This window comes from Sciurus vulgaris (assembly GCF_902686455.1).
Source record: "Sciurus vulgaris genome assembly, chromosome: 3".
Classification (NCBI taxonomy): Eukaryota; Metazoa; Chordata; class Mammalia; order Rodentia; family Sciuridae; genus Sciurus; species Sciurus vulgaris.
In genome coordinates, this window is record NC_136463.1 from 10,961,273 (window position 1) to 10,976,530 (window position 15,258).

Below are 15,258 nucleotides of genomic sequence, written 5' to 3' on the forward strand. Positions count from 1 at the left end.
TGGTTCTTCGAAAAAATAAACAAAATTGATAAACCTTTAGCCACACTAACAAAGAGAAGATGAGAGAAAACCCAAATCACTAAAATTCGGAATGAACAAGGAAATATCACAACAGACAGGATGGAAATACAAAACATAATTAGAAGCTATTTTGAAAATCTATACTCCAACAAAATAGAAAATTTCGAAGACATCAACAGGTTTCTAGAGACATATGAATTGCCTAAACTGAACGAGGAGTACATAAACAATTTAAATAGACCAATTTCAAGTACTGAAATAGAAGAAGTCATCAAAAACCTACCAACAAAGAAAAGTCCGGGACCAGATGGGTTCTCAGCCAAGTTCTACAAAACCTTTAAAGAAGAGCTCATTCCAATACTTCTCAAAGTATTCCATAAAATAGAAGAGGAGGGAACCCTCCCAAACTCAGTCTATGAAGCCAGTATCACACTGATACCTAAACCAGACAGAGACTCATCAAGGAAAGAAAATTTCAGACCAATATCCTTAATGAACATCGACGCAAAAATTCTCAACAAAATTTTAGCAAATCGCATACAAAAACATATTAAAAAGATAGTGCACCATGATCAAGTGGGTTTCATCCCAGAAATGCAAGGTTGGTTCAACATCAGGAAATCAATAAACGTAATTCACCATATTAATAGACTTAAAGTCAAGAATCACATGATTATTTCAATAGATGCAGAAAAAGCATTTGATAAAATACAGCACCCCTTCATGCTCAAAACACTAGAAAAAATAGGGATAGTGGGAACATTCCTTAACATTGTAAAGGCCATTTATGCTAAGCCCATGGCTAATATCATTCTAAATGGTGAAAAACTGAAAGCATTCCCCCTAAAAACGGGAACAAGGCAGGGATGCCCTCTTTCACCACTTCTATTCAACATCGTTCTTGAGACTCTGGCCAGAGCAATTAGACAAACCAAAGAAATTAAAGGGATACGAGTTGGAAAAGAAGAACTCAAACTATCCCTGTTCACTGATGACATGATTATATATTTAGAGGAACCTGGAAATTCCACCAGAAAACTCTTAGAACTCATAAGTGAATTCAGTAAAGTAGCAGGTTACAAGATCAATGCCCATAAATCCAATGCATTTTTATACATAAGTGATGAATCTTCAGAAAGAGAATTTAGGAAAACTACCCCATTCCCAATAGCCTCGAAAAAAATAAAATACTTGGGAATCAATCTCACAAAAGAGGTGAAAGACCTCTACAATGAGAACTATACAACACTAAAGAAAGAAATTAAAGAACACCTTAGAAGATGGAAAGATCTTCCATGTTCTTGGAGAGGAAGAATTAATATTGTCAAAATGGCCATACTACCTAAAGTGCTATACAAATTCAATGCAATTCCAATTAAAATCCCAATGACGTACCTTACAGAAATAGAGCAAGCAATTATGAAATTCATCTGGAAGAATAAGAAACCCAGAATAGCTAAAGCAATCCTTAGCAGGAAGAGTGAAACAGGGGGTATTGCAATACCAGATCTTCAACTCTACTACAAAGCAATAGTAACAAAAACGGCATGGTATTGGTATCAAAATAGAAAGGTAGATCAATGGTACAGAATAGAGGACACGGACACAAACCCAAATAAATACAATTTTCTCATACTAGACAAAGGGGCCAAAAATATGCAATGGAGAAAAGATAGCCTCTTCAACAAATGGTGCTGGGAGAATTGGAAATCCATATGCAACAGAATGAAACTAAACCCATATCTCTCACCATGCACGAAACTAAACTCAAAATGGATTAAGGATCTTGGAATCAGACCAGAGACCCTGCAGATTATAGAAGAAAAAGTAGGTCCAAATCTTCACCTTGTTGGTCTAGGATCAGACTTCCTTAACAGGACTCCCATAGCACAAGAAATAAAAGCTAGAATCAACCACTGGGATAGATTCAAACTAAAAAGCTTTCTCTCAGCAAAGGAAACTATCAGCAATGTGAAGAAAGAGCCTACAGAGTGGGAGAATATCTTTGCCAATCATACTTCAGATAGAGCACTAATCTCCAGAATCTATAAAGAACTCAAAAAACTCTACTCCAAGAATTCAAATAATCCAGTCGATAAATGGGCTAAGGAAATGAATAGACACTTCACAGAGGAAGATCTACAAGCAATCAACAAACATATGGAAAAATGCTCAACATCTCTAGTAATAAGAGAAATGCAAATCAAAACCACCCTAAGATTCCATCTCACCCCAATTAGAATGGCGATTATCAAGAATACGAGCAACAACAGGTGTTGGCGAGGATGTGGGGAGAAAGGTACACTCATACATTGCTGGTGGGGCTGCAAATTCGTGCAGCCACTCTGGAAAGCAGTGTGGAGATTCCTTAGAAAACTTGGAATGGACCCTCCATTTGACCCAGCTATCCCACTCCTTGGCCTATACCCAAAGGACTTAAAATCAGCATACTACAGAGATATAGCCACATCAATGTTCATAGCTGCTCAATTCACAATAGCCAGACTGTGGAACCAACCTAGATGCCCTTCAATTGATGAGTGGATAAAGAAACTGTGGTATATATATATACAATGGAATATTACTCAGCCATAAAGAATGATAAAATTATGGCATTTGCAGGCAAATGGATGAAATTGGAGAATATCATGCTAAGTGAGATAAGCCAATCTCAAAAAGCCAAAGGACGAATGATATCGTTAATAAGTGGAGGATGACACATAATGGGGGGAGGGAAGGGTTAGTGTTAGGGTTAGAGTTAGTGTTAGGGAGGGGGGCAAGTATGGAGGAAGGAACTACTGTATAGAGGGTAAAGAGGGGTGGGAGGGTTGGGGGGAAGGGAAAAAATAACAGAATGAATCAAACAACATTACTCTATGTAAATTTATGATTACACAAATGGTATGCCTTTACGCCATGTACAAACAGAGAAACAACATGTATCCCATTTGTTTACAATAAAAAAAAAAAAGATTAAGTTAGCCAGAAATCAGAGCTACCCATAAAAAAAAAAAAGCTACAATGTGCAAATGTAATGTTAACGAAAAGATGCACACAATGTGCACATCTGTGCACATTGAATCAAAATGCAGTCTCTAGAAATAAATAATAAAATAAAATACATTTAAAAAATATAATATAAAACAACATACATTTAAATATAATATTTATTGAATGGCCTCAATAGCTAAGTGCAGATGACAGAGGCAATAATCATTGAACCTGAAGATAGAGGTGGAGTCTGTGTTCAGGATGTATTAGAGTGAGTTCCACAGGAGCAATAAGATTAGAATCAAAAGTAGTGCTGAGGGAAAATGTATTATACTGTCTACAGTGTAATTGTGGAAGAATAGGGAAGAATTAAGACTTTATGTAAAAAGTAGAATAAGCTTGCTGATTTCCTCAGTGGTCCTAACTGCAATGAAAATGACTTTCAATCTGAAATTGGGCAATTGAGGGAGAGAGAAAGAAAGTGGACGAAAAGATTACGAATGTAGGGGCCCATTCAACAATTCATTACAAATGAATACAGTTTATTTCAGGAAAGCCAGGGTGGCTTAGTGGTTAGAAATTCCAAGTTTAAATGATCATATTCATAGGGTTAAAGAGGAAAATGAGATCATGTTTGTAGATATAAAAAAGACACAACACCTGTTCTTTGCAAAAATGTTTAAGTATTAACTTAGAGATACTTCCTTAACACAGTGCGCTTGTGCGTACGTGTACACACACGAAGACACAAGCACACTTATAAAATGTGGCTTATAAAATGCATTTGGGAGAAATCAGACAAGAAATCAAAGGCAAGCAATAGCATTGCTAGATATTGCAATAGACTCCAAAGCAGTGATTCTGAACTGGGAGCTCCAATGTCCTCAGGAGACATTTTTGATTGTCACAGTGAGGGGGAGGGAGGGGGAGAAGGAGGGGACAACACTGGAATCTAGAGTGTAGAGGGCAGGGATCATGCTAAACATCCTACATTGCACAGAACAACGCTCAACAAAGGATTATCTGGTTCAAACTGTCGGTAGTGCTGAGGCTGAGATCTGGGCTCTAAAACTTCTCTAATTCAACCGTCTTGACATTGGTGCTTGAGTAGACAAGCCAGTGGAACGAGATAGAAAATCTAGACCTGGATCTAGTTGCATGTTAAATTTAATGTCCAATAGAGGCAGATGCATTGCAAGCCAGTGGGGGAAAGATTGCTTTTCAAATAAGGAGTATGGAGATAACTGGATAGCCATGTGAAAAACAGTTAAAAGCAGGAACATACTTTACAGTAAGTTCGTTAGACTGTACTTTGGGATAGATCACAAATAGTGCAGTTATTTAAATGCAAGAAAGGAAATTTAACACACATACAGAAACTTTTATTCAATGCATATAAACAACTGTATAAATTCCTATGAATAATAACCACCATCCACATCAGAAAATAAAACTTCGCTCTCACTTTGAAGTCTCTCCCCTGTGGTATTCTGTTAAATACAACCCTCCCTTCTCTGCAAAGGTATTCATTCACTACGCTGATTTTGTTACTTTAATGGAAATCACTTCTTTGGTTTTCTTTCTATCTCCAACAGAACTGTTGAGTTTTATGTTTTATTGTATTTTCTGTATATTAAACTTGCTATGTCTCCTTTTATGTATCTCGCCTTTGTTAACATGTTGCCATGTCTGATAGTAATTCATTTTGATTGCTTTATAATATTCCTTTAATGGATCTAGTCTGATTTATTTATTCATTTTATTATTGATACTTGGATTGTTTTCCAGATTTGGGATCTTAGGCTGCTGTGAACATTCTTAGGAATGTATATGGTACATATGTCCACACATTGTTCCAGAGTATATAGGCACATCTTGGGTGTATGAGTGTGCATGTTATGTTCTTGAAAAGAACATGCATTCCATGGTTGTTGCAACTGCTCTTTTAATATTTATTAGTTCAAGATTTTTTAATCATGTTTTCTAATATTCTGTATTTCTGTCTTGGCATTTCAGTTTGTCCCATAGATTACTGAAAGTGGATTCTTTTATATTTTCATGGTATCATTTATGAATTTTTTCTTTCTATGGTTATGTATTTTTCTTTATGTTTTAGGCTGTGTTATTAGTTGCATATAAATGTAAAATGGTTACCTTTCTTTTAAATTAGAAAAAAGAAAAGTAACCATTTAATACTTTATCCTTATGAAATGACCCACTTTTTCCCTAGGATAATAATGTTTTTTATCATCAAAATCTACCTCTCTGATATCAATAAGACTATGGTAGCTTCCTGTGATTAACATATTCCTGATGTGTGTAATTGTACATATCTTCTTATTTGCTTTCTTGGAATTTACCAAACCACTTAAGTCTTTGTATTGGTACTTCATTAGTTGTGGAGGAGCCTCAAATTATTTCATCAAATATTGCCTGTTTCTTTTCTCTTCTCCAGTTGATCAAACATGTTAGACTTCTTCACATCCCTTAAGCTATCTTCCATATCTTTCATATTTTTCCTCTGTGCTGAAATTCTAAGTACTTTACTCTTCTCAACTAATTCATCTCTTTCTTCCACATCTGTTGAGCTTTTAATTTCAGCTATTACTTTAAAAAATTTTTTTGAAACATTCAGGTTTTTTTTTTTTTTTTTCAAATCTGCAGGATTACTTCTCTGGTTTCTTGCTGCCTACAAATATTTTCATGCTTTTGTTCTTTATTCCTTATTCCATTGAGGATATTTGTTTTATAATCCTTATCTGGTAATTTGTGAGACTATTTCTGCTCTCTCTAGTTTCTGGTAGTTCTCATTCATTTTGGCTTAACGTGTATCTTGGTTATCATCCGTAGAGTGCTGGTTATTGTCCTTGAAAAACTTTCTTAAGGATTATCAAATGCCTGTGGCGATGATGGTCTCTTCCTGAGAGATATGTCACTTGCACCTGCCAGTACCTTAGTAAATTAACAGATGTGAGCCACTTCAAATTCAAGGTGTGGAAGTCCTTGGCACATCTTGGCTGTGCACATCCAGAGTTCAGAACCGCTGGTCTATGGCCTTATCTTGTCAAGAACGGTAATTTTATTCTCAATCCATTTACTTCTCTTGAAGGCCAAGACAACCCTAAGAAAGGTCCCTGGGGAAGTCCTTCGGAGTTTATCTTTATCCAGAGAGTGCATCCTTTTGAAAGTCTCAGCTAATAAAGGGAAGGAAGGTTCTTTTTAAGTGTACCTTAGTCCTTGATTTCTGCCTATGCATGTCATGAAACTGAACCCCAAGTATGAGAATCGAGCAAATAGATTCTGGAGGTTAAAAAAAATGGCTTTGGAGTTCTAACATAAAGCTTGGTTAAGGACAATTTTATTTTTTTGCTACTTTATTTATCTTTATTTTTAATTTTTACAGACTGCATTTTGATTCACTGTACACAAATGGGGTGCATTATCTCGTTTCTATGATGTTGCATGATGTAGACTCATACCATTCATGTAACCATACATGTCCATAGGGTAATGATGTCTGTATCTTTCACACCCCCACTCCAAGAACATTTTTTTAAAAATAGAAAATACATAAATTCCCAAAGCAAAAATAATGAACTTTATTTCTACCACCTACTGTTAACTACTATTTATATCATCTCCAGTGTGTTGTGCTATATTATTTTTTTAATCAGAGGTGCTCTTTTGAAGTAATTAAACAAGGAAGAAATATTTAAAGTATGAATATTTAAATTGTCAGCATTAAATGCCATCTGAGACACCACTAATGCATGTACAACTTTTTTTGCATACTTACAGATAAAGAATTCGTGATGAGTGGATAAAGAGAAAGATAAAATACTTCTGTAAAAAAAAAGGTAAGTATAAATACCATCATCATTAAAATGTTAAATTTTCTTTACTTTGGTGTAAGAAAAATAAAAGGAAGTGAAATTGAAGAAATTATTTAACTTCACATGTCTTTGTACCACAGAAGAACTCATTTCCTAAAATACATCTGTAAGGATAGTTTTTTTTAAGAAAAAAGAAGTGACAGGTGTAAACAAAAGCATTAAGATATTTGAGTCATTCTGTTGTTGGGTTTTTGTTTGTTTGTTTTGGGGAGGGGGTTTGTTATTCACAGTACTTGGGTTCACCATCTCACTGTATGCTAGGTAATTCTACTGTTTCGAAACATAATGTTTCAATTTTGCACAGTATTCATGGACTGTCTTCTGTTAAAGATTGGATTATTCTTCCTCCCACTACCCCTGCTATGAGTTACTCAGTTTTACAATGTCCATTTATTGAATTCACATTCATTTCTTCAACTGTATTTCTCATAACTCTATTGTTCTAAGTTGAGATGGATTCAGTTAAAACCATACTTTCACTTCTTGCTTTTTTGTTCCTGAATTCTTTTTCGTAACATCTGAATTTTGTTAGCAATCATTCAGAAGAGGTCACAGGTCTAATTCATTTCTAAGTAATTTCATATTTGAGATATGCCCTTATCCATAGAATCACAGAGCAACTGCAATATGTAGTGCGTTTCTAGCGATATCTTCTTTTTTATAAGTGCCGTGTAGATACTCAAACTTCAATCTGCAGAGAAATGACCTAGAGACTTGTTAAAATGTGTTTGCTAGCTGGGCATGGGGGCACACACCTGTAGTCCCAGACCTTCTGGAAGCTGAGGCAAAGAGGATCACTGGAGCCCAGGAGTTTGAGACGAGCCTGGGCACCATGGCAAGACCCTGTATCAAAACAAACAACAAAACAACAACAAAAGTAGGTTCAGTAGGCATGACATTGGGCCTGAGGTTCTGCATCTCTAGAAAGCTTCCATGTTATTCCTGTGCTACCCATCTGTGGATTCCACTTTAAACAGCATTTTCTGGACTTTGCTTCATTATCTCTAGACTCTGAGACTCTGAGAGAGCTGGTGAAGAGAATCCATGGGACTGGAGAATGTGGTAGAGTGCTTTCCTAGCATGCACAAGGTCCTGAGTTGGAGGGGGGAAATAAAGTCTAACGCCAGTTTTATTTCTCCTCTCTTGAAAGCAATTTGCTTTTTCTGCCTTTATGCCTGGAGAACCCTCCTATCATTGAGATTCAGTAATCATACTGAATTTGAGCATTCCTTATCAAACTTTCCTGGAAAAAAAAATATGTTATTTTAAATTTAGACACAGTTTTTTCCTTTATTTAAAGATAGTCTCTTGAATTAGATTTTTAAATACTTATTCAGTATCATATAATGGGTTTTAGTCTGTGTCCTGGAACTCACTTACTGCTTTATTTCCTTTCTATTCTTTAAATGCATTCGCTCTGATTAGTCTTTTTTCTAAGTCAATAAATCAGTTGTCAATAATATCTACTCTGTTTATTCTGTTCATTGCTATTTCTATTTGTGTGTGTGTGTGTGTGTGTGTGTGTGTGTGTAATGGGGATTGAACTCAGGGGTGCTTAACCACTGAACCATATCCCCAGCCCTATTTCTGCATTTTATTTAGAGACAGGGTCTCACTGAGTTGCTTAGGACCTCACTAAACTGCTGAGGCTGATTTTGAACTTGCAATCCTCCTGCCTCAGCCTCCTGAGACACTGGGATTACAGGAGTGTGCCACTGCACCTGTCTATTTCTAATTTTTTTTTTTTTTTTACTTAGTATTATAATTACATGGCTTCTTTTGGTGAATTTCATCCCTCTTTAGTCTGTTGTTGAGATGTGCTTTTGTGTAAGGGGTTTGTTTCGTGTGGCCTCTTGCAGGTTTCCTATGCTCTTCCTCTCCCACCCTGTAGGACATGTGCATAGCTATCAAGCTCTTGCTGAGATCCCACGGGCTCTGGCTGGAGCTTATGTCTGCTTTGATACTGTTCCCTCGCATTCTTGACTCTTCTCCCATAGGGCATAATGGGTTACATTCACCCCATTCAGAGTGTGGCCCTGGAACCTTTGTCAATTTGTTTCAACACGTCTTTGGATGGAGAGGCATAGGAGCAGGATTTAGACTTCTGTCTCTCTCTACAAATTGCCATTACTTTCCTAATTGACCTTTTCCCTGTTTAATTACAGTTGTTGAGACTCTTCTTTCATACCCCATGGTGATCCTTTAAAAATTCAACCCAGAGAATTTTGGGGGTGTGACTCAGTGGTAGAGCAAGCGCTTGCCTGGCATGTGTGAGGACCTGGGTTCCATCCCCAGCACTGCCATAAAAAATAAATAATAAATAAAAATTAAGGCAGGTCATATCACTCCATTGTTTAAAATTCTCCAGGGTCTCCCCCTTTTTCTGAGTGAAAGTCAAACACCTGATTGGACTTACAGGGCTCTCAGCGGCCCCCACCCTAACCCATTACTCCCGACCTTGTCCACTTCTCTTGACCTTGCACATTCTGCTGAGGTCACCTGGCCTCCTAGTTATTCCCCAAGCACTGGTGTTTATCAGCCTCAGGGTCTTCTACCCGGAAGGCTCTCCTCTCCCCACCAGCCCACCTCATGTCCTCGGGGCTTGCTTCTTCCTTTGCTCAAAAAACTCCTCAGAGTGACCTCTGACCAAGCTACTGAACACTGCAGACCTGGGCTTTTCCTGCTTATTGTTATCATTTTTCTCCACAGTACCTGTGGTTTTCTAACACATCGTAGCATTTACTGCTCTATTTTATTTCCCATCTGCCTCTCCTGCTCTGCTCCTCACTCCCTCCCAAACTAAGCTTCACGAGGGCAGAGAATTTTCTGGCTAAGATAGTCCTTGGCCCATAGTGTTTAATACATGGGAGTTGAATTTATTTGTTTGCTTGCTTTCTTGCTCAAAGTGATGCAGAGGAGAGAATTTCTTGGCAGGCGTTTCTATGGCCACCTTTTCCCTTCATCTTCTCAGCAACCTATTTCATGTATATTGACGGAGACCAGCTTGTCCCTGTGGCAGTGTGCAATGAGCTTGCAATCAGGAATACTTTCTGTTTGTCCAAACTGTATGTCTAACCTGAGCCGGTTCAGATTGCTTTACTTAATCGAGTGATGTAGAAATGCATTCATAAATAAGATAGCCTTCACTTCTCTGCATTGCAAGGTCTATCTATTGAGATGGTAAAATAGGTTCGGAGGGGGAAAAAATTAGGTGATTGTAAATTTATCTTGACTCCCTTATTTTTATCTTTACTTAATTTTTTTCAGTAAACATGCTGAGGATTGGGCCCAGGGCTCCACAGATTCTAAGCACATACTCCACTACTGAAATGCACCCAAGCCCCCACTCCCTTATTTTGACTCTTTCACATACCCCCTCTTCCATCTCCCCCTGTGGTGACAAGAGTCCTATTATTAATCAATCTTCAGCAAGTGGGTGATCTCTGTAGGAGCAGAAGGGTGAGCAGGGAGGAGCTGGTTCCTTGAGCCTCTGCCTTCTGTGTGGCATCTACATCTCTGCTAGACCCCTCGTGGATTTCAGAACACTTTAATGTGAAATCAAAGCATGTTTTTTTAAGTGAGACATCAATATTTGCATATTTATGCCAAAATTACATGAGTTATAATTATCATGGTTGTGTCTCAGGCACTATACCAAGTACTTAATATGCATGGACTTATTTCATCCTCAAAGTAAGCTAGTGATTTGGGTAAATTAAAGGACTTTTTTTTTTAAATGCAGCACTGGAGATTGAACCCAGAGCATCATCACACATTTTAGACAAGTGCTCTACCAATAAGCTACACCTCCAACCCAAGGATTTTTTTTTTCTCTCTTTTTTTTTTTTTTTTTGATATCAGGGATTGGATCCAGGAATGCTTAACCACTGAGCAACACCCCCATTCCTTTTTAGTTTTATTTTGAGTTGCTTAGGGCCTTGCCAAGTTGCTGAGTCTGCCCTCAAATTTGAGGTCCTGCTGCCTCAGCCTTCCAAGTCGCTGGGATTACAGGTGTGTACCACCACCCCTGGTCCCAGAGATAGTTTTTGAAAGGCCCAAATTATGACTCTACTGCAAATACAAAATGAATACATATCCAAGATCTTATTTAACTTGTTAATTAATAAGGAAACCAATAAGATTCTAAATCTGACTCAAAGGAGAATTTAAAGTACTATGTAATAAGTAATTGGGAACACTGAAATGAACGTACAGGTACAGGTAAAGCACCTTGCTGTCCAAAGGTAATGATAGTTGGTGGATCAGTAGGCACAATTTGCATTTCTAATTTCTGTCACTATCAGTGTTTTATCTTATAGATGTTTAAAATAGGTCAAAGCTGTTGTCACTTGGACATAAACCAAAGGTTATTCTAGACAGATACCTAGTACTCTTTGCTTATTTAAAATTCCTGAATTTTTGGAAAACAAAGGGTGATCTTTCTCTGTCTTCTTTCTGTTAGTGTTGTGGATTGAACTCAGGGCCTCCTGGGTGCTACACAAGCCCTCCTGTGTCCCCAGTCCAAGAGATGATCTTTAAATAAAGCAAATGATCCTCGAATACTAGAACTCTAACAAACGTTGCAGATGAGGCCTCACATTTTATAGAGGAGATAATGCAAAATTAAATGTGTGTCACAAATCACAGGGCAGACTGCTATCAGGGTCGAGAGAAGAACAGAGAAACTCAAATTTTCTCCTGGAGCATTACTAAAATACATGAAGTCAAAATATTTAAACATGGATGTGAAAATTGCCTTTAAATATATTACCTTTAATGAATTACCCATCTAAGATCAAAATAAACTGAAACAAACATCGGTTAGAAAAATTCCCTAAGGTCATAGTGCAGAATAAGACCAGAGACTGTATTGGTATCAGTAAGCATAATTTTCTCTCAACAGGGCAAATATCATGAACTGACATTGCTTAATTACACAATCATAATCATTTTTAAATTATGAGTATGTTCTCCAACTGTGGAGTCTTACCGAGCTGATTATTTGACTCAGTATATACACAAGGAGACATTTTCTGAGACATTCTTGTGAAGTGACATTTTCTTTTTAATTAAGTCAATGTATTCCCTTGCCTTAAATATACATTATCAAAGAGATTACTCCAATTACACATGTGAAAGCTGATTCAGTAAATTAAGGATGTGCCTGACATTTAATCCAGCAGATAACTAACCTGAGTGCTCCAATATTTCAATTAAAAATTAAGTCATGCTCTGATGTGATTCATATGTAGCACATTTTTATTAAATTGAAGTGATTTTTCTTAGCTTGTTAGGCTTGCTGAGACCCAAATGCAGGGACTCAGTACAGCTTTATTTGATATTTAAATGCCTTATCAAGTGCGAAAGTCCTGGAGGTGCACTGATTTGATCATTCATATTTGCATTACCCATAGAACCATAACCAGAAAGCATAACTTATTGTTGAGAAAAATTAGCAAAGGATCCTGAATACACTGAGTCTTGGAGCTTGGTTCTTTGGTCTTGTCCCATCTATGTCTCTTGTTTTATTTGAAAACATCCACCCTGATTTTGTGAAACCATTTCTTCTTTATTTTAAATGCATTTTTATTTTTATTTTTATCCTTTCTTCTTTGATTAAAGTAAAAAAAACCAACCATGCAACAGTAGTATTGGAGACAGGTCCTTTAACCCTTCCATGACCTTAAGGCTGGCCCATGTCGGGTTAATAAGGAAAAGGAGTGTAGCAACCGACACCTCCCCTCGGAGCAGAGATCACTTGACCTTGTGCTAATACCTGCTTTGCTTGAGAAATCATTTGTACTGGCAAGTGTATAAAATCTTCCAATATAAGGAGAATTTTTTTCTGGGAGCATCTTGCATTTGGACCAAACAAACGTGCAGGCGGGACTCGTGGAATCGTCCCACCGCCCTTGTCATTTTGATAGGCCTTCCTTCCAGGACGAAATTAAATCTTAGACTCCATAATTTGAATGTTATATGGAAAATTTGAGATTCTTAGGAAAGGAAAAACTTTCATTAAAATAGTCTTCAATTTGTTGATACCAACCAAGGGTTTGCTATCTGATGCATGTAGAAGACAAGACCATGTCACCAGTTTTTGCAAAAAAGAAAGAGCTTTATTGCAAGATGACTAGAAAAGAGGCCATGAGCCAGAAAACAAAGCTCCGATCTGCCTCTCCAGAAGGTTGATAGCAAGGAAATTGACAGGAAAGGGGAGGAGAGAAGCTGCTTGCTGATTGGATGGTGGATAAGGTTCTCTTCCCTGGGTGTAGACAGTTATTACAGCTCTTCACAAGGCGTGTGATTCTTTTGCAGGGAAATCCTCCTGTTCTGTGAAGAGAATTTTGAGCATGTGATTGTCAAAAGCTCATTGACCAGATGAGCTGGCTTTTTCTGTGCCTGTTCATTCATTCTTGAGAAACCAGTTTCAAACTGTCTTCGAGTGGTTTCTGGAGGCTTTTCTTAAAAGACAACTCTTTGTTATTCAAGGAATTTCTGTCTGGGTTTGACCAGGCCCGATCCTATTTCACAGTCATTAAAATAGTGCCCAATTAAACAATGCCAAATGGGCTTTGAGAATATATTGCAGAGTCTTCGTCCACTCAGGCTGCTACAACAAAATTCCTCAGACTTGGTGGATTTAACTACAGACATTTGTTTCTCACGGTTCTGGAGGCTGGAAGTCCAAGATCAGCCCACTTGCAGATTCAGTGTCTGGAGAGGACTCACTTCCCAGCTCTCCGTTGCCATTTTCTCATTGTGTCCTCACATGACAAGAAGAGAACTCTGGTCCCAGCTCCTCGAGGGCACTAACCCTTTCATGAGGACTCCATTATCATAACATAACCACCTCCCAAAAACCTCACCTCCTCATACCATGACCACACTGGAATCAGGGTTTCAGCTTAGGAATTTTGAGGGCACACTAACCCACATCCAAGGCAAGGACGATTCTACAGGCTTCACCTTTAACATTTATTCAGAAATTGACTCCTATCGCCACCTCCGCGGCTGCCATCTTGGTCCAAGGCATCATCGTCATCATCTCTCACTTGGATTATTGCAGTAGCTTAACTGGTCTTGCTGATTCTCCAGTTTGAAGGCAGTCTGTCTGTTTTCAGACCAGAAGACCAGAGTTGTCCTTTCCAAGTAGAAACCAGTCAACTCATGTCTCTGTGCAAAAATTCTGCAAAAGCTTCCATCTCACTCTGAGTCAAAGCCATAGTCCTTTCCCTGACCTCCAGGCTAGTGCTAGTCACCTCCAAAGTGGATCCTGGAATAAAAGCTCTGTGCAGATTTTATTGTCAAAAATCATCCCCAAATCAGGACAATGTGAAAAGTGAAATGAAGAGGGAGGAAAGGAAATCCAAGTGGGTATCACTGAACTGTGGGCAAAATTGGAGCTGGCTTCCTCTGAGGAACCTTGACAAGCTACCTTCATGCTATGGTTTGGGTGTTGTTTGCTCCCGTTCTTGTGTCGGTGGCTTGCTCCTCAAGGTGGCAGTGATTCCTTTAAGAGGCAGGTGCTTAAGCCACTGTGGTGCTGCATTCAGATGGGAATGCTGGTCTCTTGGAGTGAGTTCTTGCTAGAGCAAATAGTTACAAAAGCCTGTGCCTTACCCCTGGATCTCTTTCTACCTTCCTGTCTGGTGATCTCTTGGTCCTACACACATTCTTGCCACACTGACATACACTACTAGGCCCCTCACCAGAGGCCACATTAACAAGCCACCCAATCTTGGATTTTCAAATTCTAGAACTGTGAGCTAAATAAACCTCCTTTCCTTATAAAGCTAGCCTGCCTCAATCACTTTGTTATGATAGCAGTATACGGTTATTATAGTATACTATAATGTTTATTCCCACAGCATAGACCTTCAAAGGATAGAGGAAGTACTGAACTGGTGGTTCTCATCCCCCATAAAGACTCATGGCATGCACAGGGCTGTGGGTTCATGCAGGTATTCCATGTGATGGTAGTGGGGGGGCGGGTGGAGAAGCGGGAGAGAGGTGTATGGAATTGTACCTGTGCAACTGTTGCCCAGGCAGAGGCTGGAGTAAAAGGATGGCTGATGGCATGTGAGGTGCAGCTCAAGGGGGGGTCTGATACAAAGCCCTCGCTTGCCCTCACCTCATCACCTGTCAGACCTCGTTCTCATTCTTTCCATCATGTAATACCTTCCAGTCACTCTTCTCTGCTTGCTGTTCCTAGAGCAAAATGAGCATGCATCTTCCAGCACCTTCGCACCTGCTATTCAGCCTATAAGGAATGTTGTCCCCTGAAATCCACACAGCTAACTCCCTCGCTTTCTCCAGGTCTGTTACCTTTTGAAAAAAAAAAAACAAAATC